This window comes from Melanerpes formicivorus, unplaced genomic scaffold (assembly GCF_026170545.1).
Source record: "Melanerpes formicivorus ecotype bairdi unplaced genomic scaffold, bMelFor1.0.p_v2 SCAF_5, whole genome shotgun sequence".
In the NCBI taxonomy this organism is placed as follows: domain Eukaryota; kingdom Metazoa; phylum Chordata; class Aves; order Piciformes; family Picidae; genus Melanerpes; species Melanerpes formicivorus.
In genome coordinates this window covers 20,311,548-20,318,213 of record NW_027142357.1, presented here as the reverse complement: position 1 = coordinate 20,318,213, position 6,666 = coordinate 20,311,548, and the positions used below count along the sequence as shown (strand labels likewise).

General features: G+C 41.2%; 1 protein-coding gene across 1 annotated transcript in view; it reads right to left on the bottom strand.

Annotated features, from left to right (window-relative positions):
• Positions 1-6,666, bottom strand: part of METTL8 (methyltransferase 8, tRNA N3-cytidine) — an 85,999-nt gene that overhangs the window by 51,738 nt on the left and 27,595 nt on the right. The gene's annotated exons all lie outside the window — the stretch shown is intronic.

The following is a 6,666-nucleotide window of genomic DNA, read 5'->3' as shown; positions in this document are numbered from 1 at the left end:
GAACTACAAAATTATGTATTGTGAGTTTTTGGTAAAAGTGTAATGCAAAAGAGAAATATGACTGTGGAAAGAGAAAACACAATGAAGAGCTCTAACATGGTAATGAAACAACAGTAGAAATGAGCAGCAGCAGCACTCTACATCCACCATCACTTCCCTAAGTTTTCACTTAATATCCAGGAAAGGGCATCTGTCCATTATCTGCTGCTATGTAAGTAACTATGTAAGTAAGATAAGAGGATGAGAACCAACATGAGTTTATCCTCTTAGGCAAAAGATCCAGCTCTTTAGCAGATACTTGTATTTTATGCTCATTTCTGTTTGCATTATTAAAGCAGTTCCTCCTAGAGCAAGACATTTAAACTCCATTGTTTATTAAATGGTGTAAGGACTGCTCATCAAGAGTTTGCTATGCTTTCCAGTGACTGGTTTTAAATTACTGCAGAGTTTTGCAGTGATACTCTGCTAAATCAACAATTGTGTATCAGTATCCATCTTGAAAAATGCAGCAATTTGTAATGACAAAGGCAGACCTGACTTTGATGAAGATGATTATGGGCATCATGTAAGAAAGTTCTGTCACTTTAAATAGTTTCATAGTTTCATTCAGGGTTGGAAGGGACCACTAGGATCATCTAGTTCCAACCCCCCTGCCATGGGCAGGGACACCCCACACTAGATCAGGCTGGACAGAGCTTCATCCAGCCTGCTCTTAAACACCCCCAGGGACAGGGCCTCGACCACCTCCCTGGACAACCCATTCCAGGGTTTCACCACTCTCATGGTGAAGAACCTCCTCCTCGCATCTAGCCTGAATCTCCCCACCTCCAGCTTCATTCCATTCCCCCTAGTCCTATCACTACCTGAGATATTGTAGAAGTCCTTCCACAGCCTTCCTGTAGGCCCCCTTCAGATACTGGAAGGCCACAATTAGGTCACCTCGGAGCCTTCTCTTCTGCAGACTGAACAGCCCCAACTCCTTCAGTCTGCCCTCATAGGAGAGGTGCTCCAGCCCTCTGATCATCCTTGTGGCCCTTCTCTGGACACATTCCAGCACCTCCACATCCCTCTTGTAATAGGGGCTCCAGAACTGGACACAGTACTCCAGGCGGGGTCTCACCAGGGCTGAGTAGAGGGGGAGGATCACCTCCCTCGACCTGCTAGCCACACTTCTCCTGATGCAGCCCAGGATCTGATTGGCTTTGCAGGCTGCAAGAGCACATTGAGAGCTCATGTTGAGCTTTTTGTCCACCAGCACCCTCAAGTCTCTCTCCTCAGGGCTACTTTCCAGCCAGTCACTGCCCAGCCTGTATTTGTGCCTGGGATTGCCTCGACCCAGATGCAGGACCCTGCACTTGCTCTTATTGAACTTCATGAGGTTGGCTTGTGCCCACCTCTCCAGCCTGTCAAGGTCCCTCTGGATGGCCTCCCTTCCCTCCAGCGTGTCTGCTGCACCACACAGCTTGGTGTCATCAGCAAACTTGCTGAGGGTGCACTCAATGCCACTGTCCATGTCACTGACAAAGATGTTGAATAAGACAGGTCCCAGGACTGATCCCTGAAATGTTGCTGCACTGCAAATAATGGCAGATGTTCCATGGAAGGTCACACATGGACATTTTCATCCAGAAACAGGAGAGAGGTTTCTGTTTAATTTAAAACATCTTGAAAGAAAGCTATTTAAGCATGGCAAATCCAGAATGACTAGCCCTGAACACTTCTGTGAGTATATGCCCAACCCTAATTATGAACAGGCTAGGATCTACCAGAGAAGCATAGTCACTACATGCTTATGGGTTGTGCTTTTCCGGCTGTGAACAGTGATGTAGCCTTCTGTACTTACGCAGAGCCACAGAAAATTCTAAAAGTAAGCTTCTGTTTGAACAGGAAGAAAGTCTGACCACAAACCAGTAGGATTTTTACATTTTTTAAAATAACCCTTTATCTGAACCAAGCAGAAGTGAGATGCTTGGTGGCAGCTCATCTGAATCAATAGCTTTGATTTCAAGTTAAATTTTGAAACAAAACCCATCCACCAGACAAACACAGTACTCTACTTTGCCAGGAGATTTTATGTATAAGTGTTTTCTGGTAACTGCTGCTGGCAGGGCTGTACTATTGTGCAGTATCAAATGTATATGAAATTTGAATAAATGCATTAGATCTGGTCTGTTCACCTACAGTTTGATGTCCACATGTGATGATTCTAGAGCACTTACTCTCTTTTTTATAATGCAAATTAGGTACTTGAAAATCTCTTACACAAAGTGAATAATTCTATAAACTAAAGAATAACAGTATTTGTAAAGTGGAGAAATTATGAGGATATTCATATGGTTTCAATTACAGAGGAAGAAATATTCTTGTGCACATGACCAGCATAATTATCACTGCAAGCATCAAACTGTGACATTACAGTACAAGAAAAGAAAAACAGAATTGCTTTGAAAAAAACAGAAGTTAACTTCTTCAAATGTAGTTTATTTCACATTTGTAAATTCAGAAATTAAGATTAATAAAATACAGAAGACAAAGATAGCCTCTACTTTCCACAGAGAGGGGCTAACTGCTTGATGATCAGGAAATTAATTTACTGATAGTTTTCTGTTTTACAAAAATCAGACCAAGGAACTGTTAATGTGAAATTCTGAGTTCCTTCCTGTGTATTTGAGGAGGTGCTTACTGCTCACACCATGGCTTCCAGAGTCTGCAGATAAAACCTCAAATAATTAAATCAAATGCAGTGTCAAGTAACTGGACCAAGTGCATATTTTAAAAGATCAGGGATGAAAAGCTCAGGCTTCCATTATTTTCACTAGCACTAGATGACCAAGGAAAAATACAAGTGTATATATATATATATATATATATGTATATTAAAAAGTAATATATGTATAAAAGTAAATATGTGTGTGTGTGTGTGTACGAACTGTTAAAATGAGTAAAGATCCTCAAATTTGTATTTCAAATATAGGATAGAAGGGATTTAGCCACTTCTGCCAACATTCCCAGTTAGATAACTTCTGCTAAACTTTCTGTGCTTTCAGTGTGCAGAAATGTTCCTTTAGTTTTTTTTTCCCCTTGGCTATATCCCATTACTTAAACAGGACAGTTTCTTTTTTCATTTTCTCATTTGTCTTTTATTTTCCCCTTGTTATTGAGAAAAATACCATTTCTATTACTTAATAGTAGCTGAAGACTGCCAAAAACTTAGCAGCAAGAAACATTTTATTCTTTATGGAACTGTGACAGCTATCCCACATGATGGAACAGCTAATAAGCAAATTAATTTGCTTCCCAGTTATGATAAAGATTGGTATTAGGAATACCAACACCCATGAGGGACTCATGTAGACTGGGTGTTTTCTTAAAGAATAGTTGTGAGGAACTGCTCCTAGATGCTTCAGGCAAAGTCTCTGGGCATTCTGCCTGCAAAACGGAAAATATTTGTCCAGTGAGTAGCGAGGTCGTGGATGAGTGAATTCATACTGGGTTTCACCTAAGGTTGTTTGATACAAACTTTCTGCTGTTGCCAGAATACACAAAACCTGAAGGACAGGAGCAAAAAAAAAAAAAAAAAAAAAAAGGGAAGAAGTAGTCCAAATGTGGTTTCTAAGGCTGAACCACAGAAGAATTTATAGAACATCAATTGAGTTCTCTTGTAACTGTCACTTATTGCCACAGTAACCAGTACAAAACCTCTCAAGAGCTTTATTTTCTGGAAGGTGTGTGAATTGATCTGATATGTACATAGCAGTACCTCACTAGTAACAATTGGGTGGCATATCTGAACATTGTATTTATCTCCATGAAATGGCAGAAATTAATTAGATCCTGCTAAAACAGAGGATTCAGATACTTCCTGCAAAAACCTTCCTTCTGAAGAATTAATGAATAGTACAGTGGTTGTCAACTAGTCCTATTCATACTTGAGAGAAGTTTCTGTGTATCAGCATGAGTTCCAGGTGTCTCTGCTGATAAGCAGATGGAATAGGTTATGAGGACTAAAGGAAGGAAACAAGTATTCCAGTATTTAAAATTAATGTCAGAGACAGTTAATGGAACATCTTTGTTTTGCAGCTATTTCGCAATCTCAGATTTTCAGAGAGGACCACTTGAAGCTTTCTGGTTGCTAGACTTGGCATTTATGCAACTACAACTTCAGTATTATTTCTGCTCCACTGAAGTTACAAAACAATGACCAAGATAACCTTCAGGAGCTCAAAAGGAATATTCTGTCAACGTATTCTAGTATTTATAAATTAAATAAATTTAAAGTAGTCAAATGGCTTGCTTTAGATAATAAAAGATTAAATTAACTGCAAAAAAAGAGGAGGCTGGGGATTTTTTAAATTAAAAAAAACAACAAACAAACAACTAATTAGGTATCCTAGCAGAGTGAAGAGTTAGAATGGTACAATTGTAAAGAACTGCTTTAGTTGATACAGTTTAATAACTTATTTAGTAAACTGGGAGTACAAATGCCTTGTTCCTGCTTGAGGAATATTGTGTTCTTGTAAGTATTATATTTTTAGGGAAGAGTTTAGTACACATTCTTCTCAGGAAGAGACAAAGTAACCACAGAAGGGTAAACTAAAATTCACTGGAATTACTCCTCAAAGTGATCAAGAGCTCTGACTTTATTAATAGAGATGCTGGAGGAGAAACAATGCACTCCAACATGATTCATAGGACTGCAGGCTCATCAGCCAGTCTCCTGTAACAGCTGCTTATCAGCAGCCAGATGGGAACACTACTCTCTAATATGTCTACTTTGAAGGTCCACGTTCAGATCCATATATTGGCTGCTCGACTAACTTCTGAATATGCAGTTAGCTTCAACTTTGGTTATGTATATGTGCTGCCTCTAACATGCAACTTGCAGCATGGTTGCAGCACATTTCCATGCTCTAGGGCAGAGATCTAGGAAACTCCCAGCTGTTGACACCACACTCTTACTATTTTACCCTTTTATAATGCCACTGCCCCATCTTTCTACTGCCCAGAACCTGACTTGACTTTATAACTGTACTATTTTATACTTGAACTATTTTGTGGACCAAAGCAGCACACCTCCAGCATTTTCTACTTCAAAAAAGAGTCACATTTTTATTTTCATTTTTACTTTTATTATTTTTCCCCACTTCACTGTGACACCTCAATGATCAGCTATCTGGGTGGAGAAACAAAAATGGGGGCCCAGAAGTGCTGCCCCTTGTCTTTGATAAATGTAGGAGGAATTTCCCGTTCGGTTTCAGTGCATAAGGACTGAAAAGATAGGAAGGGCTGTCTTCTCTTGATAAGGGTTGCATCAGGCATAAAGAGAGCACACATCCTGTCTTTTGCCATTGAGTACATAGTCACTGACAAAGCTGCTGAACAATGGGGAAGTGAATGAGAAATCACAAGCTGAATAAAAAGCACAAGCAACACAATTTTATAACCTCCCTTTGGCATTTCTAACTTCTGCACCACACATCCAAGATTTTCAAAAATTGGTATGAAATATTTTATTATAAAAATATTTTACAACTCACAGAAGCAAAATGTCTATGGATTGAAGTACAATAAACAATTTCATTGCACAGATAAGAACTGGCCTATAACCAGTACAGAATTTTGGACAAAAGCTGCACTATCTACCTTATTCTGTCTCAAATTGTTCCACTTCTCACAGATGGAATTCAGTGCCAACAAGAGTAAAAAGATCATTCTCATTTGTTAGTGCCATACAAACACTAATTCCTTAAACTCATTTGTCAGTATTACTCCTGATAAGTTAACTTCTGAGGAGGTATTGCTAAAGCTTCGACAAGAGCCAGTTAAATTAGCTGCCAGGACAAACCTAGCTGGACTATCTCAGCAGTTTTATTTGTTTACAAGATGAACAGCCAGCAGGCTTCTGAAAAACTCATTCCCCCATAGCAAACTCCTGGCCAAGCTGTCAGCCCATGGCTTGGATGGGAGCACACAGCATTGGGTTAGGAACTGGCTGGAGGGCCAAGCCCAGAGAGTGGTGGTGAATGGTGCCACATCCAGCTGGCGGCCAGTCACTAGTGGTGTGCCCCAAGGATCAGTGCTGGGCCCTGTGCTCTTTAACATCTTTATTGATGATTTGGATGAGGGCATTGAGTCGATCATCAGTAAATTTGCTGACGACACCAAGCTGGGGGCAGGAGTTGATCTGCTGGAGGGTTGGAGAGGCTCTGCAGAGGGACCTCAACAGGCTGGACAGATGGGCAGAGTCCAACGGCATGAGATTTAACGCATCCAAGTGCTGGGTTCTGCACATTGGCCACAACAACCCCAGGCAGAGCTACAGGGTGGGGCCAGAGTGGCTGGAGAGCAGCCAGGTGGAGAGGGACCTGGGGGTACTGGTTGATGGTAGGTTGAACATGAGCCTGCAGTGTGCCCAGGCAGCCAAGGGGGCCAATGGCATCCTGGCCTGCATCAAGAACAGTGTGGCCAGCAGGAGCAGGGAGGTCATTCTGCCCCTGTACACTGCACTGGTTAGGCCACACCTCGAGTACTGTGTCCAGTTCTGGGCCCCTCAGTTTAGGAAGGATGTTGACTTGCTGGAACGAGTCCAGAGAAGGGCAACAAAGTTGGTGAGGGGTTTGGAACACAAGCCCTATGAGGAAAGACTGAGGGAGCTGGGATTGCTTA